Here is a 23450-nt window from a genome sequence, read left to right as displayed (position 1 = left end):
TTAAAGGAGAGTGATTTACAGTCATACTGTCCTTTTACAGTTCTTTACTTCTAAATCCCTACCATGCATCCTGGAAACAAAGGGATATTATTACTTGACAAATTGTCCAAGTCCCTGGCCACACGTATGTCATATCTAATAGGCAGAGTCCAGACAAGAATCAATGCCTTCCTAACTGCCTCCAGTGCCAATCAACACTGTTTGGAGACTTTGTGACCACCACTTAAGCCAACACTGCTGGGATTCAGAGAAAATGTCCCTCAGACTTCCTTTCTATCTCATCTTTTCAATTTATTTTTTTAAAAGAGCTATACAATAACTGTGCAATTTAAAAATGACCTTCTCATCTAGTAACTCTGAGATTTCATGCTAATAAGGAATTTAGATGTGATAAACTCACATAAAAATGTTTCAGACATATGCTCTCATGAGATTCCAGGAAATGTGCTTAGTTGAAGTTTACAACTTTACCTGGAATGTCATGCTTGAATTTTGTCAGTCTTTTGTGATAATCAGAATGAGTAATGTTTTTTCAATGAACAGAAGGCTACTTAGTAACTAAAATGTTACTTTCAGTTTAATGAACACTAATTGTGTATCTGTATTTTGCTGTAGGAATATAGATAATGAAAACAGGCAAGACACATTTCTTTTCATTAAATGATAAATACATATATAAACACCCCATACTAATAGAAGAGGGGAAAGCAGAAAAACAAGCAATATGGTGTAGGTGTGTAAAAGCATAAACTGTTCAATCTGAAAGTGAGTTGGTATTAAAGAAGGAGGAATAGAAGATCTTCTTGGCAGGTGTGTGATTGGAAGAGGACACTGGGCTAAGCAATTAGCTGCAGATGCTTAGAAGCATGAGAGGTGTCTAATAATGACAGCAATGCTCAGTGACTAGAGAACAAGGTTTGCAGAGGGCTTACATGGAAAATGTAGTTTCAAAGGTAGCTTATGTAGTTATGGTCATAGCATTGAGCTGTGAAGTAGCTTTACTATTTTAAGGGGAATGAGGAAATTAAGAGTTCAGATTAGTGGAGAGTCATCAGTGGTCTCATGGAAACAAGACCACAGATGTTATACAGTGTTATATCACTCTACACCTGAAGGAACTAAGGTACAGAAAGTTGCTCAGTCTTGATGTTGCTTGGCCCACTCTCCTATTGTTTGAAAAATACAAATTATTCTTAAAAATACCATTACTGAAAAAATTGTAAATGAACCAGAAATGATTCAAGGAGCTAAGATTTAATCACATAGACTAGATAGTCTTGAATTAAAGTTGCAAAATAATCCTGTCACAGAAGAATAATGCACTCCATAGATGTCATGATATGTAGGATGCAAGGAATGTTCCACTGGATAACAGGAAAACTAGTTTACACCTGGATTCTTCCCAACAGCTAATATTCTAATGAGATTATTAAGGCTGTATATAAATTGACATAAGAATTTGCCTGATGGAAATAAGAGATCACTATAGTAATTATTCAAGACTGTCTGAGAAGTAAATATGTATAAATTTGGGGTGAAATGTAGAAAAGGTGAGGAGGAAGGAGAGATATTGAATTTTCCTTCTGATTGAACATTTTTTCAAATAATTCTTAAATTATCCTTTATATTAATTGAAAACAACTGTGTGTCTTATTGAATGAAATAAAGGGAAAAACTCATTATTCAGAAATATTCAGAAAGGAGCTAACTTTTAATGATACTATTAAGCATGATAAGAAATTAATTTTTCTTGTTGTAAAATAAAGATAGACTCATAACAGTCTGTCCCAGCGGATTTAACAAAATAACATAGAGTGAGGGACGTAAATAATACAAATTTATTTTCTTAAAGCTTTGGATGACAGAAGTCCAAGATCAAGGTGCCAACCTCATCACGTTCTGATAAGGCTTCTCTTTGTGGCTTGCAGAGAACTTCTCCAGATGAAGTCCTATTGGTGTAAGCGTTTCAACACATGAATTTGGAGTGTTCACAATTCAGTCTATAGTAGTTTGTCCTTGATTCCCACTCCCAATTTCATGTACTTCTCACATGAAAAATGTACTCATTCTACTTCAACAGCTTCAGGAGTTTTTACTCATTCCTTTAACTCTAAAGCCTAAAGTACAAAGCAATGTCTAAATATTATGTAAATCAGATATGGGTAAAACTGGAGGCATGATTCATTCTGAGCCAAAATTCTTCACTAGCTATTATTCCAGACAAGTTATGCACTTCTAAAATACAGTGGTGAAACCCATTCAGGTAGAGTTCCTATACCAAAAGGAAGAAATCAGAAGGAAGGAGTGTCAAGCCAAAATAAATCCAAATTCTAGAAAGGTAAATTCTATTAGATCTTAAGGCTTAATACTGGTCCTCTTTGATATATATATATATTTATGTTGATATACTTGGTGGTATCCAACAGATGTTGAAGACTCTGGTCGTAGTTCTTCATTCCTTTTCTTTCTGTTCCTCAGAGTGAATGAGCTCTATTCAACCATCTTCAAGTTTACTGACAGTATTTGTTACTGTCATTGTTCTTTTTCTTTGGTTAGTTACTTTCCTGAACTAATTATGAAGTGAATGTTTCCTGTATTGTGTGGTCATTGAAAGCTCTGCTCTGCTACATTATTTTCAGTTTATTATTAGAGATTTCCCTGATGCTTTTATCAAGTAAGTACCCCATATTTTACTGAAGGCAATTATGTTTTTGAAAGGGGGCATGCATTCTACAGTTTAAAGCTTTGCCCTAGGCTTTATTTCCTGCTGGTGCCCAACTTCAATACAATAGCTTCATGTTTTGTTACATTATCCAAAAAAGCCCCATCCTACATGAATTATAGAAAATTTTGTAGGTGTAATAATTGTGATTGAAAATATTTCCTGTAACCTTCTTTCAACAAAATTAAAGCTTATATTGATAAATTGTTTATGGGCAAAACATGCTGTTACAAAAATATTTTGAAATAGGGATATTTGATTTGCAAATTTCATGTTTCATGCAAAATGTTTGCACTTATACAATTTGTAAAAACTCAATCTAGCCACATTTGCAATTTAAAAATAAAACAAAACACTAAATACAATTAAAGTTTAGTGATGCTCATGAAATTATTTCATATAGCTAGCAAAATATTGAAGATGAAACATTTTTAAGACACTACTTAACTACACCCATATTAATGTACATGCATGTATACACAGGCACATACGTTTGTATCTAGGTGTATTGATACATGTACAAATTGTTTCTTCCCTTGTTAATTTATTATAGGTCTCTTTTGGTGAAGACTTTTATAAATTTTTAATGTTCAAACATTATTTGTTATGATTATTCTGCCGTGTTTCATTTTTCTATGTCTCTCTCTCTCTTTTTCCTTTACTTTCTTTTTTTTTTTTTTTATGATGCTGGAGTTCAAACCCAGGGCTTTAACCTGATAGACAAATGTTCTACCGAGCTAGAACCCAGTCCCCATACATCTCCTTCTAATTGACATTTCATTTACAATTTTCATTATTGTGAGAATTACTTAGTACCTATCTTAGTTCATATTTATGCTACACTGTAGCATATTTAGCCATAAGTAGCTATAGCTTATTGATAATATATTTAATTTTCATGTATTAATTTACTTTTTAAATATTTTCTTTTTTCTGGTTTTCTTGAATTTTGAATTGAAAAGTGTTCATTATGATTTCAATTTTAAAACAATCTGTTGAGATTCATTTTGTGGCTTATCATCTAATGTATCCTGGTGAAAGTTGCATGTTTGGATAAGAAGAATGTGTATTCTGAACCTGTCAAAAGGAATGTTCTGTAAACATTTGGGTCCATTCAGTGGAGGGTATGATTAAACTCTCCTATTTCTTTGTTTATTTTCTGAATGATGTGCTTATTGTCAAAAATGGAGTATAAATTGCTCTACTATTGTATTAGAGTCTCTCTCCTTTAACTTAATTAATACTTGCTATAAATGTTTGTATGATCCAATATTGGAGAAATATGCATTTAAAATTATTATTTTCTCTTGCATAATGTTTTTTATCGTGAGCTTCCTTATCTCTCCTTACTACTTCTGATATAAAGTCTATTGTATCTGATGTAAATATCACTACTGCTTTCTTTTGAATTCCAATTTCATCACATATTTCATTTCGTCTTTACACTTATAGTCTTTGTTTTCTTTCAGGTGAATTAAATTTCCTTGATACAATACACAAGTGGGTTTAATCTTTGTATCCATTCAGTAACACTATATTTTTTAATTAGAAAAGTAGACCACTTACTTTTAGGATAATTATGGTAGTTAACATTTTACTGTATTTTGTTTTCTAGTTTTGTTTTACTTTCTTTTTTATTCTCTCTCTTATAGTTTTCCTTTGAGGTTATGCAATTTACTATAGTAGTGTGTTTGATTGCTTGCTTATTATTTTAATTTTTCTACTTATAGATTTTTGCTTTCTGGTTACTATGAAGCTTACAAAAAATCTTTTAATTATGACAAGCTATTTTGAAATGGAATTAATCTAATATAAAGATATAAAAAGAAACAAAGAATGAGAGAAAATATACTGGTAAAATATTTTAATTTACACTCCATTCTTCCCACCCTTGGATTTTTTATATTTTGTTTTAAATATTTTATATTACTTTTCTATTACCAAATGACTATAGTTAATATTATTAGTAATTGTTTTGTCTTTTGGTATTTATGCTAGAAATGGTGAATGATTTACATGTAATGGTTATGATCTAATAGCATTCTGAATTTGTCTTTATTCTTACCCATTAGTTCTATAATACCAGATTATTTCTTCCTATTCAATACTATCTTCAATATTAGCTTGAAGAATTATTCTTAGCATTTCTTGTAGGGCAGATCTGGTGGCTGTATATTCTTTTAGCTTTTGTTTGAGAAGTTTTTATCTTTCTTTTATTTCTGAAGAATAGCTTTTCTGGGTCCTGTATTCTTGGTTGACAGTTTCATCCTTTAATACTGTGAAAATCTCTTGTTATTGTCTCCTGGACTGTAAGATTTTTTTTTTTTTTTTTGTTTTTGTTTCCTTGCTTTTTTTTTTTTATGCTTCTCTTAATTTTATTTTATTTTATTTTATTTTATTTTTTTCATTTTTCTTTTATTATTCATATGTGCATACAAGGCTTGGCTTATTTCTCTCCCCTGCCCCCACCCCCTCCCTTACCACCCACTCCACCCCCTCCCGCTCCCCCCCTCAATACCCAGCAGAAACTATTTTGCCCTTATCTCTAATTTTGTTGTAGAGAGAGTATAAGCAATAATAGGAAGGAACAAGGGGTTTTGCTGGTTGAGATAAGGATAGCTATACAGGGCATTGACTCACATTGATTTCCTGTGCATGGGTGTTACCTTCTAGGTTAATTCTTTTTAATCTAACCTTTTCTCTAGTTCCTGGTCCCCTTTTCCTATTGGCCTCAGTTGCTTTAAGGTATCTGCTTTAGTTTCTCTGCATTAAGGGCAACAAATGCTAGCTAGTTTTTTAGGTGTCTTACCTATCCTCACCCCTCCCTTGTGTGCTCTCGCTTTTATCATGTGCTCATAGTCCAGTCCCCTTGTTGTGTTTGCCCTTGATCTAATGTCCACATATGAGGGAGAACATACGATTTTTGGTCTTTTGAGCCAGGCTAACCTCACTCAGAATGATGTTCTCCAATTCCATCCATTTACCAGCGAATGATAACATTTCGTTCTTCTTCATGGCTGCATAAAATTCCATTGTGTATAGATACCACATTTTCTTAATCCATTCGTCAGTGCTGGGGCATCATGGCTGTTTCCATAACTTGGCTATTGTGAATAGTGCTGCAATAAACATGGGTGTGCAGGTGCCTCTGGAGTAACAGTCTTTTGGGTATATCCCCAAGAGTGGTATTGCTGGATCAAATGGTAGATCGATGTCCAGCTTTTTAAGTAGCCTCCAAATTTTTTTCCAGAGTGGTTGTATTAGTCTACATTCCCACCAACAGTGTAAGAGGGTTCCTTTTTCCCCGCATCCTCGCCAACACCTGTTGTTGGTGGTGTTGCTGATGATGGCTATTCTAACAGGGGTGAGGTGGAATCTTAGTGTGGTTTTAATTTGCATTTCCTTTATTGCTAGAGATGGTGAGCATTTTTTCATGTGTTTTCTGGCCATTTGAATTTCTTCTTTTGAGAAAGTTCTGTTTAGTTCACCTGCCCATTTCTTTATTGGTTCATTAGTTTTGGGAGAATTTAGTTTTTTAAGTTCCCTGTATATTCTGGTTATCAGTCCTTTGTCTAATGTATAGTTGGCAAATATTTTCTCCCACTCTGTGGGTGTTCTCTTCAGTTTAGAGACCATTTCTTTTGATGAACAGAAGCTTTTTAGTTTTATGAGGTCCCATTTATCTATGCTATCTCTTAGTTGCTGTGCTGCTGGGGTTTCATTGAGAAAGTTCTTACCTATACCTACTAACTCCAGAGTATTTCCTACTCTTTCTTGTATCAACTTAAGAGTTTGAGGTCTGATATTAAGATCCTTGATCCATTTTGAGTTAATCTTGGTATAGGGTGATATACATGGATCTAGTTTCAGTTTTTTGCAGACTGCTAACCAGTTTTCCCAGCAGTTTTTGTTGAAGAGGCTGCTATTTCTCCATTGTATATTTTTAGCTCCTTTGTCAAAGATAAGTTGCTTATAGTTGTGTGGCTTCATATCTGGATCCTCTATTCTGTTCCACTGGTCTTCATGTCTGTTTTTGTGCCAGTACCATGCTGTTTTTATTATTATTGCTTTGTAATATAGTTTGAAGTCAGGTATTGTGATACCTCCTGCATTGTTCTTTTGACTGAGTATTGCCTTGGCTATTCGTGGCCTCTTGTGTTTCCATATAAATTTAACAGTAGATTTTTCAATCTCTTTGATGAATGTCATTGGAATTTTGATGGGAATTGCATTAAACATGTAGATTACTTTTGGGAGTATAGACATTTTTACTATGTTGATTCTACCAATCCATGAGCATGGGAGATCTCTCCACTTTCTATAGTCTTCCTCAATCTCTTTCTTCAGAAGTGTATAGTTTTCCTTGTAGAGGTCTTTCACATCTTTTGTTAGGTTTACACCTAGGTATTTGATTTTTTTTGAGGCTATTGTAAATGGAATTGTTTTCATACATTCTTTTTCCGTTTGCTCATTGTTAGTGTATAGAAATGCTAATGATTTTTCTATGTTGATTTTATATCCTGCTACCTTGCTATAGCTATTGATGATGTCTAGAAGCTTCTGAGTAGAGTTTTTTGGGTCTTTAAGGTATAGGATCATGTCATCTGCAAATAGGGATATTTTGACAGTTTCTTTACCTATTTGTATTCCTTTTATTCCTTCTTCTTGCCTAATTGCTCTGGCTAGGAATTCCAGTACTATGTTGAATAGGAGTGGAGATAGTGGGCATCCTTGTCTGGTTCCTGATTTTAGAGGGAATGGTTTTAATTTTTCTCCGTTAAGTATAATGCTGGCTGTAGGTTTGTATATATATATATAGCTTTTATAATGTTGAGGAACTTTCCTTCTATTCCTAGTTTTCTTAGAGCTTTTATCATGAAATGATGTTGGATCTTATCAAAGGCTTTTTCTGCATCTATTGAGATGATCAAGTGGTTTTTGTCTTTGCTTCTGTTAATGTGGTTTATTACGTTTATTGATTTTCGTATGTTGAACCACCCCTGCATCCCTGGGATGAAGCCTACCTGGTCGTGGTGAATAATCTTTTTGATGTGTTGCTGAATTCGATTTGCCATTATTTTGTTGAGGATTTTTGCATCAATGTTCATTAAGGAGATTGGCCTATAGTTCTCCTTTTTGGAGGTGTCTTTGCCTGGTTTTGGGATAAGTGTAATAGTGGCTTCATAAAATGTGTTTGGCAGTTTTCCTTCCCTTTCTATTTCATGGAACAGTTTAAGGAGGGTTGGTATCAGTTCTTCTTTAAAGGTCTGATAGAATTCAGCAGAGAATCCATCAGGTCCTGGACTTTTCTTTTTGGGGAGACTCTTGATTGCTGCTTCAATTTCATTTTGTGTTATAGGTCTATTCAGGTGATTAATTTCCTCTTGGTTCAGTTTTGGATGATCATATGTATCTAGAAATCTGTCCATTTCTTTTAGATTTTCAAATTTATTTGAGTATAGGTTCTCAAAGTAGTCTCTGATGATTTCCTGGACATCCATGGTGTTTGTTGTTATCTCCCCTTTTGCATTCCTGATTCTACTAATTTGGGTTTTTTCTCTCCTCATTTTAGTCAGGTTTGCCAGGGGTCTATCGATCTTGTTTATTTTTTCAAAGAACCAACTTTTTGTTTCATTAATTCTTTGTATGGTTTTTTTGGTTTCTATTTCGTTGATTTCAGCTCTTATTTTTATTATTTCTCTCCTTCTGTTTGTTTTGGGATTTGCTTGTTCTTGTTTTTCTAGGAGTTTGAGATGTATCATTAGGTCATTGATTTGGGATCTTTCAGTCTTTTTAATATATGCACTCATGGCTACAAACTTTCCTCTCAAGACTGCCTTAGCTGTGTCCCATAGGTTCTGGTAGGTTGTGTTTTCATTTTCATTGACTTCTAGGAACTTTTTAATTTCCTCTTTTATTGCATCAATGATCCATTCTTCATTAAGTAATGAGTTATTTAGTTTCCAGCTGTTTGCATGTTTTTTGTCTTTACTTTTGTTGTTGAGTTCTACTTTTACTGCATTGTGGTCAGATAGTATGCATGGTATTATTTCTATTTTCTTATATTTGCTGAGGCTTGCTTTGTGCCCTAGGATATGATCTATTTTGGAGAAGGTTCCATGGGCTGCTGAGAAGAATGTATATTGTGTAGAGGTTGGATGAAATGTTCTGTAGACATCTACTAGGTCCACTTGATCTATTGCATATTTTAGATCTTGGATTTCTTTATTGAGTTTTTGTTTGGATGACCTATCTATTGATGATAATGGAGTGTTAAAGTCTCCCACAACCACTGTGTTGGCGTTTATATATGCTTTTAGGTCTTTCAGGGTATGTTTGATGAAATTGGGTGCGTTGACATTGGGTGCGTACAGATTGATGATTATTATTTCCTTTTGGTCTATTTCCCCTTTTATTAGTATGGAATGTCCTTCTTTATCTCGTTTGATCAATGTAGGTTTGAAGTCTACTTTGTCAGAGATAAGTATTGCTACTCCTGCTTGTTTTCGGGGGCCATTGGCTTGGTAAATCTTCTTCCAGCCTTTCATCCTAAGCATATGCTTATTTCTGTCGGTGAGATGAGTCTCCTGTAAGCAACAAATTGTTGGATCTTCTTTTTTAATCCATTTTGTCAAACGGTGTCTTTTGATGGGTGAATTAAGTCCATTAACATTAAGTGTTAGTACTGATAGGTATGTGGTGATTCCTGCCATTTAGTTGTCTTACTTGTTTGAAGGTTTGATTGTGTGTACCTAACTTGATGTTACTCTCTACTGTCTTGCTTTTTCTTATCCTGTGGTTTGGTGCTGCCTGCCTTTTCATGGTTAAGTTGGGTGTCACTTTCTGTGTGCAGGATCCCTTGCAGAATCTTTTGTAATGGTGGCTTTGTGGTCACATATTGTTTTAGTTTCTGCTTATCATGGAAGACTTTTATTGCTCCATCTATTTTGAATGATAGCTTTGCTGGGTAGAGTATCCTGGGGTTGAAGTTATTTTCATTCAGTGCCCGGAAGATCTCACCCCACTCTCTTCTTGCTTTTAATGTTTCTGTTGAGAAGTCTGCTGTGATTTTGATGGGTTTACCTTTGTATGTTACTTGTTTTTTCTCTCTTGCAGCCTTCAATATTCTTTCCTTAGTTTCTGAACTTGTTGTTTTAATGATGATATGTCGTGGAGTAGTTCTATTTTGATCTGGTCTGTTTGGTGTCCTGGAGGCCTCTTGCATTTGTATGGGAATATCTTTCTCTAGATTTGGGAAATTTTCTGTTATTATTTTGTTGAATATATTACGCATTCCCTTCGCTTGCACCTCTTCTCCTTCTTCGATGCCCATGATTCTCAAGTTTGGTCTTTTGATGGAGTCGGTGAGTTCTTGCATTTTCTTTTCACAGGTCTTGAGTTGTTTAATTAGTAGTTCTTCAGTTTTTCCTTTAATTACCATTTCATCTTCAAGTTCTGAGATTCTGTCTTCTGTTTGTTCTATTCTGCTGGATTGGCCTTCCGTTTTCTTTTGCAGTTCTGTTTCGTTCTTTTTTCTGAGGTTTTCCATATCCTGGCTGTTTTCTTCTTTATTGTTGTCTATTTTTGTCCTGAGTTCATTTATCCATTTATTCATTGTGTTCTCTCTTTCACTTTGGTGTTTATACAGTGCTTCTATGGTTTCCTTTATTTCTTCTTTTGCTTTTTCAAATTCTCTATTTTTATTGTCTTGGAATTTCTTGAGTGTCTCCTGTACATTTTGGTTGACCCTATCCAGTATCATCTCTATAAAATTCTCATTGAGTACTTGTAGTATGTCTTCTTTTAAATTATTCTTGTAGGCTTCATTGGGTCCTTTGGCATAGTTTATCTTCATTTTGTTGGAGTCTGGCTCTGAGTTTCTGTTCTCTTCATTCCCCTCTGGTTCCTGTACTAATTTTTTGCTGTGGGGAAACTGGTTTCCTTGTTTTTTCTGTCTTCCTGTCATTGTCCTTGGTGTTGTTACTGTCCCTGTACTGTGTGTAATTAAGTATTTTCTAGCTTGTAATAATAACAATGGTAATATTGAGAATGGAAGAGTGAGCTGAGATGGAAAGCAAGAAGTTAAAGAAAAGGGGAAAACAAATATACAGACAAGAGGGAGAAAGCAGAACAAGGTATCAGACAAGAGAGTTTCAAAGGTATAAACAGGGAGTGTTAGTGTACTAATCGACAGTAAGCTGAACAGACAATAGAGTGACAGAGAGAGGATTGAAAATCAAAGATAAAAAAAATAAAAAATAAGTATATGAAAGTAATATCTATTTATAAAAATGAATTAAAATAAAATGGAAAATAGAAAATTAAAAAAAACAAAAAATACCAAAAAACCAAAAAACTTCCAAGTTTATATGCAATGCAATTTCAGTCTTAATAATTTGGATGTCCGTCTCAATCTCCAGTCCTGGAGTTGGTGCCTCAGATGTTGTTCTGTAGTTGTCTCATCAAAGGGGATGCATAAAGTAGAACAAAACTACACTCACACACACACAGAAGAAAAAAAAAAAAAAAAGCCCCACCAAGTGTCCCCAGTTCAAATGCAATACAGTTTCAGTAAGTTTTTCGGCTTGCAGGTGTAATTCGGTTGTTCTCTCATCAAAGGTAGGGAGAAAAAGAAAAAAAAAGCGTCTGGAGGCAGTTCTGAGAGTGGTATCTGCAACTGTGGCTTGCCTGCCTGCTGCTCTCAGCCTGTAGCTGGCGGTGTTATTTATGCAGATCTCTGGGGTGAGCTTAGCACTCACCTGGTTCCACAGGCTTTGTTTGCTCAGAGTTCTCCTGTGCGGGGGAGGGGGGCCTCTGCTACAGGCTTTTCCCTTTCCAAGCACTGGGAAAGGCGACACTGCCCCGCGTTGTCAGGCCTGCGTGTTTATTTACAGTTCACGTGGGAAGTGGGTCTTCCCTCCTCTCACAAGCGTCCCCGCTCCTGGTTGCTGGCGCGCCCCGCTCCCGCCAGAGCCTCTCCGGCCCGCCCGGCTCGTTTATTTACAGTCCCGGGAAGGATTCCCTTCCCCCAATCTTCAGCGCTCAGGGCGCCCCACCCTCTTTCCAGCGTGTCTTAACTGTTCTTATTGCTTAGTACTCAGTTTCTCTTTTTTTCCCGGGTGGAGGTCAGTCTGTCCAGGGGGCTATGCTGCTCTGGCCCAGGCTTATCTGTGGGGGAACTGCGGTACCGCGAAGCTCACCTGGTCCGCATCTTCCCAAGCCGTATGGGTGCCGGCCACTGGCGGCCCGGGGGCCTCCTCGGTCCTCCGTTTAACGTGAAGTGGAGATTCTCTGCGCCGGCTGGCGGTGGCGGTGTAACTCCCGGCTAGCTCGCCTCCTCAGGCGGTGGCGGAGGCGTCGAAAAAAGAAGAGGCGACGGCACAGTGGGCTCCAGACCCCACTGACGGGACTGGGGGCGGGGGTAGGGGAAGGGGGTGGGCCGGACCGGGGCAGGCGGGTGGAGCAGACACTGCGGTACAGACGGGGGCAGCGGCGGCCGACTGTAAGATTTTTGGTGGGAAGTCTTTTGTCAGGTGAATTGAGATGAGTATTTGTTACTTTTTTCTTGTACCCTTGGTTACCTTCTCTTTGAGAGCCTGATTATAAGATGCACAATTAAATCTCACTGGTGACCTTTGATCTTACTGGAAACTTATGCCCTTTTTGATTTGGATAGTTTTCTCCTATTATTGTTTCAATAAGGTTTCTATCCAATTTGGCCTTCTCATGTTCCATTTGGATCCCAGTATCAAATCATTTGTTCTTTTAGTGGTGTTCACATGTTATCATATGCATTCCTCATATGTCTTCATCCACTTTTTCTCTTTTCTTCTCCAACTATGTATTTGTCAATAGTGTTATGGTTTGATCTATCCTATAATAAAGGTCATCTATCATGTTTTTGATTTTTCTAAGTATATTTTCCTGTTTTATAATGTATTTTTAACTTCTCTCTCTGTTAGTGCTCTTTGTGGTTTGTTGAAGCTAGTTGAATATCCTAAAATCAGCTTTTTAACATTCTCTAGCTGAGATTTTTCTCATATTGGCTGTCCTCTGGTCAGTTTCTGTACCTGATTTTGACTACTAGGTGAAGTCATGGTTTTCATAAAAACTGTTGAGTTTTGCTGGTGAATTACCTCATCTGGGCATTGATGAATTAGGTGTTTATTCCAGTCTTTTTATCTTACTTTAATTGTGCCTGTCTTTCCAGAAATTCCAGTAAGAATGATTATTTTCTCTGAGCCTTTAGTCACTTCCTCCATTTCAACATTAGATGGCATTCTAAGTCCAGGTTTGCTGTGAATCTGTTTTTGGTGTGTTGTCATTATTTTATCACTAGATGGCAATACAAGCCAAGACTTGTCCAAATCTTCTGTTGGTGATCTGTTCCCCATGAAACAAGGAATTCCTAGCAAGTGTAGTCAGTCCTATAAATTTCTCCCTGGGGCTCAAGTAGGCTCAAATGACTCTTCTATAGTTACTAGACTGGGCACTTGGGCGCTGAGGTATTCTGTTCTCTGCAGATAATCAATGTGGAGGGACCAGCCTCAGTTTCTGGCATACCTATGGCCAGCAATACTGCAAAACCATGTCATATTCTGAGCCATAGATTACCAAGACCAGCACATAACACCAGGGTACAAAAATGTCCCACACTCCATTAGTTGCCTACCTTTTAGGGTAGATTTGTGGCCCATGATTCCTACAAAAAGCTACAGGTGGTTTTGGCCAGGATAGAAGGCCAGTGATCTGAGCTTCATGGCCCTTGCTATATGTATATTCTATATGTCTTCAGGTTGAACTGTGGATTTGGGCTGTTGGGATCTTCTCAGTGTTAAGTTTCCAACTTAGCACTAAGCTGCAAGGTAAATTCCTGTGCTTACTACTCTGTCCTACCAATAGTGAATGAAATCTTGTTCTATACTATGCAGTCTAAGATTAGGATAGTGTTGGTGAAGATAGCTAGTTGGACATCAAACTGATGCCACAAATCAATCTGATGCTCACAAATGCAAGGACCTACATAGTCTCAGAGGTATGTCATATACAACAGATGATAGTGATGCAGGCTGAAATACAAGTTCATTCCACAGGTCATAGGTCTCTGCCTGGTGGCAGGACAGTTCTATAGACTCCATCTGTAAGTACTGTCTTGGGAATAGTTCTGTTGATTAATGTTGGTAGAGATAGCCTCTTAACCATCACTACTGACACTAAGTTGGCTCATACCTGAGTTTTACAACCACAAAGATCTGTATAGTCTCATGAGGGTGTCTGCTATTAAGTGTGCTCTACAGCTGGTAATGATGCATGCTTAAATTTCATCTGTTCTATCAGTGTTAAGTTTTCACCCCATCAGATACTGGGACAGGTCTAGAGATTCTGAATCTAGCTTGAGCATGAGGGCCTTTGCTTTTTGCTTGCTGCTGGGTCTCACTGGCTTGCTCAGTACTGAGCTCCAAGACAAAGTCCTGCTCTAGCTTTCAGGATCAGATCCAGAGTTGGTGGAGTCCTGCTTCTTTCTCTGCTGCCAAGAGGTGGGGAAGAGTTAGTCATGGAAATTTCTTCATCATCTACCTAGTGCTGGATTTCACTGTGATGGTCCTTGAACTGACTTTCAAGTCTCAGACCTGGACTCAATTTCTTCTCCTTCCTCCAGTGTAGTCTTTGTCTATGCTGAAATGCTTAAAGTTAGGGGAAGGTTGAGTAGGCAATTCTTTCCTTCCTGTCCTCTTCATTACATCTTTTCTTTTTATTATACTTAAGTCAGGCACTGTGGTCTGTTGTTTGGCTTCCTTAGCTCTTGTAAGCATAGTGTAGTGTTTGAATAGCTATTCATATTGGTATGTCTGTGAGGAGACAATTGCTTGAGCATCTTACTCATTTGATGTATTTGGTCACAACCCTCAAATAGCCCTAGAAGGTTAATATTCTGTTCATTTTTATTTAAATTGCCAGTTTATATACCTTACAGATTTATGTATTAAATTTACTTGGGATAAATATATAAGACTCCTTTTATAATGTGGGTAATTAAGCCATTTCTATGACATTTAAAAAAAATTTTTTGTAGTACTGGTGCTTGAACTTGGGGCCTGCACCTTGAGCCACTCCACCAGTTGTTTTTGTGTAAGGTATTTTCAAGGTAGGGTCTTGCCAATATATGCCCAGGCTGACTTCGAATTGCAATCGTCGTGATCTCTACCTCCTGAGTGACTAGGATTACAGGCATGAACCACTGGCGTGTGACTATAATATTTATTTTAAAAGGTTTTTCACTCATTTACTTTTTTAACATTTATTCATTGATGACTTGGAATATGAATAGTTTTCAATATACTTAATTAAATCTGTTGTGCTACTGTTATGGTTTCCCAATGTTTGATATCTTAAGAAGCCCACCTCATCCTAAAATTATGCATATAAAATATTCTGTGTCTCCATATGTATGATATGCATATTGGATTGATTATTATCTTTTACTTTTAGAGATTTTGTATAAAGTTTCTTTTGTATAAATGTAGATTGCTGTAGTTATCACCCTTAAGGTTTTCATCATTCAGTTAAACAAAATTTTTTGCTATGTATTCTTTTAGAAATATTATTTTCTATTAAAACATTAGTATTTATAAAAATCAGTATATTTGTAATTACTACTTTTCTGTTTTTAACTTGAATAAATGAAATTTGTTAGCTGCATTCTGATTCTTTATCTTACTTTATGAAATTTTAATGTAAATATTTGGTCAACTTTTTCATTTATATGTATATTCTCAGCATCCTTTGAAAAATTGTCATTTTAAATAATCTACACTTTTATGCATGCATGTAAATAAATTTATGAATGTGTTTATACCCTTTGTCATGTGGAAAAAATTTTAGTAAACTTCAAAAATCACACACAAATTATTAATGAAAGATACTTGTGAACGAAGAAAAATATTGGACACATAAAAATAAATAATATTCTAAAAAATATTCTATAAGTGAAATTAAAAGTGAAGCATAGTAATTCATCTACATGATAAATCTAGGCCACAGGTTTGGCTTTAAGTTTTCTAGCTACCAATGAGAAAAGGGAAGTTAGCTAATAACATAATAACATAATGTAGACTCTCATATTTTATTATGTAAGTATCCATTTTTTCTATTTAGATATAGGCTGTTAAATATAAACATATTTAATAATCATTCATATCATGTACAAACTTATAAAGCATGTATCACATATGTGGTAAATGAAATTTAATTAATTTAATGTTTTTTTTTAATTTAATTTAATGTTTTTTACATTGTGAAGTCATTTAGAGTAAGGACCTATTTCATATATTTTTGGTCTTTAAATGGCAAATTAAAGTGCATTGGGTTACCAATATATTTCTCAATTACTGAAGGCCTGTGGTATGTAAACAGCTCAACTAATTTTATTACTATAGTCATTATCATCAATGGAATAATGAATTCTTTATTATTAATATTTTGAGTTTTTAGTTTTCAACATATCTTTAGAAGAATGAGACTATATTTTAAAACATAGTCTTTCTTCACATTTTCTTTAAGGAAAACAATGAGAGTAATTACAATCTAGCTGTTTCATTTTTTTCACATATAATAAAAATAATTAGAAAAATAGAACTAAGATTCAATTTATACAGAAGATAAAATTATATTTGGCTATTAAATGATTATGATACATAGAAGTCCTAGTTCAATGAGATAGATGAAAGCATGATCATGATTACTAATTGCAGACTGTAACAAAGCTCAAATCAGTTTCTAAAGATGCCATATGTAATATAGTTTTCCTATGGTATTCATGGGAAATTGTTTCCAGGACATGAGCACAAATATAGAAATCCACAGATGCTCAAGTCCTTATGTAAAACTAGTATTTTTATATAATCTATGTACATTTTCTCACAAACTTGAAATAATTTCTAGATTATTTACAATAACTAATTCAATGTAAAAACTATGTAACTTTTTGCTATATTGTATTGTTCAGGGAAGAATGACAAGAAAAAATCTCTTCAGTAGAGACTCAACTTTTTCCTAAATATTTTCTAATAATAGTTTTCTATCTATAGCTTTAATCTATGAATGTAGAACCCATAGATATGAAGGTTCAAGTGCATATATAATGAAATATATGTTTGATCAAATAAGTGAAAGATTACATGCTTCAGAAGAAAAGATTAATGAATGTGAAACAATAATATAAATTATTTTAAATGAAGCATGTAAAAGCAATAGAAACATATTAAAAACAAACAATAAATAAATTACTTTCTAGTAAAGAACAAAAGGAAAGAAGGAAAAGGACATAATACTTGAAGAACTTCTGACTAGAAATTTTATTATAATATTATGAAATGTATAAGCCCACATAACTGAGAATATTAATGAACCACAAGCAGAAAACCTTATAAAAAAAGGCACATCATTATCAAACTGGTGAAAATTGTGTATGAATAGAAAACATTAAAAGCAACTGGGTTACAGGTGGGGGAAGTGGAAGACAAACAAAATTATGTACAATAATGGACTTGTTCACCAAAACCACATCTTTCAAAAGATCATTTACTAAAATCTTTACATTAGTGAATGGAAATCAAACCTGCAACCTGCAATTCTATACCTATAAAATATCTTTCAAAAAGTGGGTGAAAAAATAAATTCACTAAAATACATTCAAAACCTGTGCAATACAACAAAAAGCATGAATAATAAAATTAAAGAAACCCTAATTAAAAAAGGGAAGCTTTATTCTTGTTATAAAGGTACAAGTAAGCAAGGTGATATAAGTTGCCTCCAAAACAGGCAAGGAAGTCAATGAAACATAAGAGAAGGTGACGAGAAACAGACCTGCGTGTGTATGATGATTGATTTGCACTGAACTTTGCAAGGCAATTCAATGTAGAAAGGTTAATGTTCAAAGTGATGCTAAAGCAACTGGGTATTTGCAAACAAAAGACATGGACATTGCCTCAAATTATATTTCATGTAAAATTAAGCACAAGTAGATTAGTCCCGAGAACAAAAGATAGAATACAAAATGTATAGGGAATGTAGAAGAAAAATTTCCTTGGGGTAGGCAAATATTTCTTAAATTCTTTAAAAAAACAAATTGATGTTAGCTTTCAAATAATTAAATATTAATTCTGCTGTTTAAATGAAAATGTGCTACCTTTTCAGAACACTTTGAACGCAGTGTTCATCAAATAAGGAGGCAAGCTGCCAACTGGGAGAAAATATTTACAATTCATATATTTGACTAATAGCTGTATACAGAATATATAAATAAAATTTAGAATTCAATAATAAAAACAATCAACCCAGTAAATGGAGCAAAATATTTTAACAAACACTTCAAAGAATGAGATATAGAAAAAGTCACAAAATTCATGAAAAGATGTTCAATGACCATCATCAGAAAAGATATAATTTAAAACCAGAACGAAAGGCTTCTGCATATACTTTAAATGAATAAAATAAATGACTGGCAAACCCTAAATGCTGACAAGATTGTGGAATGACTAGAACTCTTGAATGTTACTCTTAGGATTGTAAAACTATACAAACATTTTGGAAAAGTGTCAGACTTTCTTAAATTTAAAGATATAAACATCTACTTATCATGAGACTTTAGCCACTCTACTTCTGGGTATTTAAAGAAATGAAAACATGTGCCCATACAATCATTTGAGCATGAACAATCACAGCATCTTTGTCCATCTGAACTCTAAACAACATAGATGTAACTTTAAAATCAATAAACAGGTAATGGTACCTTTATAAATGGAACAATGTGAAGCAATTACATTGATGAATTTCAGTAACATTATTCTGAGTGAAAATAGCCAGATGTAAAAGGACACAAACTGCAGGAAATGACTTGTTTGAAAATCTAGCAAAGATAAATACAATCATTACACAAGTGGGGATTCCCCGTCATTGCCATGGGGCGGGGAACGAAATGGAAGGAGACAGGTCATGAGCAAACAGGGTAGGGAGATAATGGAAATCTTCAATATTTTGATTGCTGTAGAGCCAAAAAGGATATAATAAATTTACCAAAACTCATGAGTATATTACATTGCAGTTTGAACTTGCTTATAGCACCTATTAAATAAAATGACAAGGAAAAGTAGTGTCTTCATAGATCATAGAAATGTAGTGTGTTGACTACAGTATGAAGTCAATATTCATAACATAGAAAGCAAAGGTAAGTTTAAGATCTTAACCAAGAACTATGAAAACATTTGAAAATGTTTTCCTCAGAAAACATATTCTAATATAAGAAAATGTTTATACTAATAGTTCTTTACTCTGGAAGCCAAATCTTAATTAATATTATTTACACAATATTATTTACATTTGAGAACAAAGAATACTTTAAGTATTAAAGATTTATTCTGAGACAAAAGTGTTTCCATAGAAAGAGATTTTGAACAAAATGATGGAACAAATTCTGTTCCTAAATAGCTTAAAAATTTAGCGGAGTTTTTTTTTCCTTTTTTGTCAGTATTTCATGGCATTCTCATATCAGTCAGAATATCTTTAGTGAAAAAAAACCATAGAGATTTCTTCTTATGTTAGCAGGTTAATTTCATTATCATGTCTCAATCCCTCTTTCCAAAGATCACTGGCTGAATCTAACATTGGGAGGAATGTCTTCAAAATCTCAACTTTGAAATTCCAGGTTTGAATTAAAAAATTCAGAAGTACAGTTAGCAAGATGGTAAAGATAAGAAAGGGACAGACTGAACTTAATTATTTTTAGAAGAATAGAAAAGCCAGGAGTAAAGAAAAATAAACATTGTGGAAAGGAAGGATCTTTTTTAACATAAATTTCAGTGGAATATGTGAATTTAGTCATAATTAATGTTAAGGTCATTTAGCTGCTCCTATTACCTGGTCATCTTTTTGTCACTGTCTCATGCATACACTACTGCAGTTTCCTATTGTTTTAAACTACATGTTCCTTAGGTGATGCTCCTCCTGACCTCTGTTGTATCTTTCTCATCTTCCTATGCCTTATATTTTTTTCCTGGGTAACTCCACATGGGGAGTCTCCTAAGCAGTCTCCTTTGTAAAGTCACTTTGAATTAAACTCCACCTTTTAACACATTTAAATGCTCTTTCATTGTTAGCCCAGTACAATTAATTTCATATAGACTTAATTCTTACTTTGAGACAGAATTTTCCTTTTATCTTCTCAATGTGATCTAATTTGGATATAGCATATATTGCTTATATCTTATTGTTAATAAATTGCTATTATAAAAATGGTTGAAATATAAAATGATTTTGACACCAAATAATAATTATCACTTAAGAAATGTAGACCTTTACTTTTTGGGGTGTTTCCACTTACAACTAAAGCAAGATAGATAGCTGAGAAGTCAGTGGATTTATATTATTAATAAGTATTCAAAGTGCAAACTCATACATTGGAAGAGAAAGTAAAAACTAAAAGGCAAGATCAGCTAGCTTCCTCTCCCATCTCTTTTAGATGTTAAGTTTCAAGAACAGGGAGACTTATAGGGGCTATCTGTGTCTACCTTCCTCTTTAACTAGTATCAAGCTGCTAGGCCTTTGAATGGGTAGAGCGACAGAAAGAATAAAAGGCATGTCTGGCATAGGGAAGTCTGAAGACTCACCCTTTGTTTTCTGTGTTTTGGGTAGGCTAGATGACATCGTCATGTTTTAAAACAGGACACAGAACCCATTTTTGACACCCAAAGCCATCATCTAATGATTGGGGTTATAAGAGTTCCATTTTATGATATGTGTTCTTCAGCTCAGATAGTGTAAGATCACAGATACAAACCATCATTTTGAGTCTTTACTCCATCTCCTGCATGGGGAATCCAAAATGTTTCTCCCTCCTCCTCCCCTCCACTTCTCACTACTTTAACCTGTTAAAGTAAATGCTTCTAAATAAATAAATCCTTCTAAATCTTCCACCTTGTGAGACACCTTGAAATGCTTTTCATGTGTGGATCTCAGTACCTGTGATTTTACATGGAAATTGGAAATTGATGGGAGTCCACTCACCCTTCCTCAAGTAACAATAACCATGCCCTTAAGGAGGATAATTGAATTTCTTCTTGGGAAAACATACATGCCTTATCAAAATTTTGGGAGGGGACCAAGAATATGTTATGAGAGGAGTATTTCATTTTTAATGTGTAAAATTCCTTTGTATCCTTTTTCCATATGTTATGAAATCACAGTTTGTTTTGCAATAAAAGAATACATTTTACACTTCTTACTTTTTAGGTCACATTAACAAATATAAGACAAAATTAATAATAATTTCATATCCTTGCTCTATTTTTAGAAATGTGCTTTTAAAACACTTTTTGTTCTATTTATTCAACAAATAATTATGTCAAATCTATCAGCACTGTGGCATACATGGCCTATATTAGTAAATAATACAAAAATCCTGGCCTTCCCTAATTACAGCCTCATGAAATCTTTGTATGTATCAAGAAATAGGCTTTTACATCTGTTTTCCAGAATTGTAGTTTTCTACATCTATAAAATGGGAATTATGACACAAATTAATGTATTTACTATCTATTTCTTATACCAATGACTATAAAGTAGTTAATATACAGTAAATGCTTGAAGACATGATAAAAATATTTTTAGTTCAAAGGAGCATTCAGAATCTAATCTACTGTAATTGTATTTATGCCTCTCCACAAAGATTGGGTTTTGGAGTTGACTGTGGTCCCCAGGCTATACACCTCATTACTTCCTGCCACTGGAATTTTACTTATCCCTATATCATCTGAACATCATTCTTTGTGGTTTTGGAACTCAATATCTGTATTGTTTTTTAACAAGAATAATTTTGCTGCAAAGTGTTTCTTCAGCTTCTATTACTTAAAAGAATCCCCCTTAACCTTTAAAAAAGAGTCAAGAGATGTCAGTCAAGATAATTTTCTGATCCAATCTATGATTAGAAGAATCTATCTGCCTATTATCTATCTATCTATCTACCTACCTGTTCTATCATTAATCTAATTTTACTGAACATTAGTAGATGAATTGGTAAATAACAATCTACTACAATTTTAATCCTACCCCCTTTTTCCATTTTTTATAGTTTTCTATGCATCCCTATTTGTCTAGTTTAAATACATTGGTTTCCATGTTTTATGGGGAAATATTTTAAACTATAATGAATAATTTACTTAAATATCACTTTATCCTCTTCTTCCTTCTCCATACTGGTCTTTCACACACACACAAACACACACACACACACACACACACACACACACACACACACACACACCTCTCAGTAATAATTCAAAGGTATTGCTTCTAAATATTTACAATCAGTATCTATTTTAACATTTTCTTTAGTTGTTATTAAATATCAAAACACAGTCCAGAACTTTACACTCATTTTCTCCTTTTCTTTTTATTTTGGAGCAGGGTTTTAAGTTCAGTTTAGTTTTTTCTATTTAATAGGAATGCTAAAAGGCATTTAGATATAAGCAACTATTTCCTTGTGTTTATTATTATAGGATCCCTTAAACTTAGCAATTTTAAAGCTTTATTTTCAGAGGCAAGTCAGTCTAGATGGCAGGGGACTGATATTTGGCACTGAAACAATGAACTGTGTCCCATTCTTCTTGGAGACCTTTCTCTCACTCTCTTTCTCTCTTTTGTCTTCCCCTCAAGCAAACAGTCAATTGCGAAGGATCTATTTTTCTCAGTTTTCACTTCCAAAGTCCCATCAATCATACTGTCCTGAGGGGACATCATGTGTACACTAACATTTACAAGCCCAAAGCTGTGTTGTTGCTTTCTCTAGCACTACCCTATGCTCTGAGCCAAGTTGAAAGCCCAGGGACTCCAGTAAACCCACATGATAAAAACTTCCCACTATGCAAAGAAATCACCCTAAAGGATCTGTGTGAAATGTGAGCCACATACTTCAAAAAGGAGGCAACAATGTTTGGAATAACACCACAGAATTCAAGCGGAGAACCCATTACAGAATTCACAGAGGCAGCTAGACCAGGAGGTGGCATATGCTAAAGAAAACTGCAAAAAATAAAGGAGTTAAAAAAAAAGCTAATCAAAATATTATCATTAAATAAATACAAGCAAACACACTTCAGAGATATGGAGAGGGAAAGGACTTTCTAAGTTTTTCAAAGTAGATGGAAATCACTTTCTATAACAGTTGTCTCTTCCTTATTACTTATTACTTAGAATCATACTTTGTTATGTTTAAAGATACTCAATATTTAAAACATTTTTAAAAGAATATGATACAATTTAAAAGAATGAACAAGACAGCCAATGTCTAAAGCTGATTTTTAAAAAGTCTAAAAACATGAAGGTAACATTATAAACATAGAACTTTAAATTTTAAAAAAAATTTAATTCATGTAATTGTTTTAGAAGTAAATAATGTTTTTTTTTATTTTAAATTACTTAAGTGGCATTTTAAGTTCTTTTTGCTGAAATGTATTTTCCTATAGAAACAATGATACAATAAAACTTAGAATCTTAATCTGACTTTAACTCTCAATAAAGTATGTAAAATGAAAATGTATATCACAACTAAGTGTGACATAAATGGGAAATAATCAAATTTGTATTTGAAATTTAGCATGGTGATACAATGGGTACCTGTAGCCTCTTTATTTTCCTTTTATTATTTAATTTTTTCTTATATTGTCCTATGTTGAAA

The 23450-nt window shown here is 34.3% G+C and overlaps 1 long non-coding RNA gene across 3 annotated transcripts in view; it reads left to right on the top strand.

Annotated features, from left to right (window-relative positions):
* The window catches only part of LOC141424719 (uncharacterized), a 250345-nt gene that overhangs the window by 71507 nt on the left and 155388 nt on the right, over positions 1 to 23450 (top strand). The gene's annotated exons all lie outside the window — the stretch shown is intronic.

The sequence above is a fragment of the Castor canadensis genome, chromosome 1, assembly GCF_047511655.1.
Source record: "Castor canadensis chromosome 1, mCasCan1.hap1v2, whole genome shotgun sequence".
Lineage (NCBI taxonomy): Eukaryota > Metazoa > Chordata > Mammalia > Rodentia > Castoridae > Castor > Castor canadensis.
The sequence above is the reverse complement of the archived record's forward strand: the minus strand, read 5'-3'. Positions and strand labels throughout refer to the sequence as shown.